This window comes from Octodon degus, unplaced genomic scaffold (genome assembly GCF_000260255.1).
Source record: "Octodon degus isolate 3935 unplaced genomic scaffold, OctDeg1.0 scaffold00009, whole genome shotgun sequence".
NCBI lineage: Eukaryota > Metazoa > Chordata > Mammalia > Rodentia > Octodontidae > Octodon > Octodon degus.
The window spans coordinates 25,733,298-25,734,231 of record NW_004524585.1 but is presented as its reverse complement, the minus strand read 5'-3'; positions in this window follow the sequence as shown (position 1 = coordinate 25,734,231).

The window sequence follows — 934 nt, the reverse complement described above, 5'->3', positions numbered from 1 at the left end:
CAATGAGAAGTAAGAATTGCAGGTCACGATCCTGGCCAGCTTCTTGCTTTTATTTTTCTGAGAAGCAGAAACTTTAGGAACTCTAGTGATGTAATAAAGACCTAATCATCATCTTCTTCTTCTTGTTCTTCTTCTTCTTCTTGTTGTTCTTGTTCTTGTTCTTGTTCTTCTTGTTCTTGTTCTTGTTCTTCTTCTTCTTCTTCTTCTTCTTCTTCTTCTTCTTCTTCTTCTTCTTCTTCTTCGTGTTTTTAGGGAAGGGTCTACAGTATGTTCAGGGTCTCAGTACTAGATCGGATTCATAGTGATCTGCCTGTTTACACCCTCCCAAGAACTAGGAACTCCTATTATTCTTGTTAAAAGTGTAATTTCCTGGATCCCTTCTTCAGAAGTTCTGACTTAGTATACTTTCATAGTACTCAGGAATCTTTTGAATTCTTTTTGTCTACTGAAATGCTTTCTAATTGAGCTACATTTCCAGTTCTTAAAAAATGAATTTTGTGGCTGGCCAGATAGCTCAGTAGACTAACGTGCCTGCTTAGGCACAGCACAGTGGCTGAGCTTCTATCCCCAGCATGCCATGCTAACCCCTCCCCTGGGGCTAGCTGAGATAGCAATTGAGACGGGGAGCGGAGGTGCATGACTGTAATCCCAGCACTTGGGAAACTGAAAACAGGAGAATCACTACAAGTCCAATGTGTGTAATGAGACCCTTTAGGCCCTGTACTGAATACATAAAGCAAAACAAATTAAATAATGAATATTCTGAGTATTGTTGTTATTGTTACATGGAGACAGGCCCTTTTTAATTTCTATTTTTTTAGTCTGGATTCAAATTTACAATCTTCCTGCCTTAACATCTCAGAGTTCTTGGATTACAGATTGTGCCACCAACCCTGGATTAGAATCTGCATTTTAAAATAAGGACCATAAACTC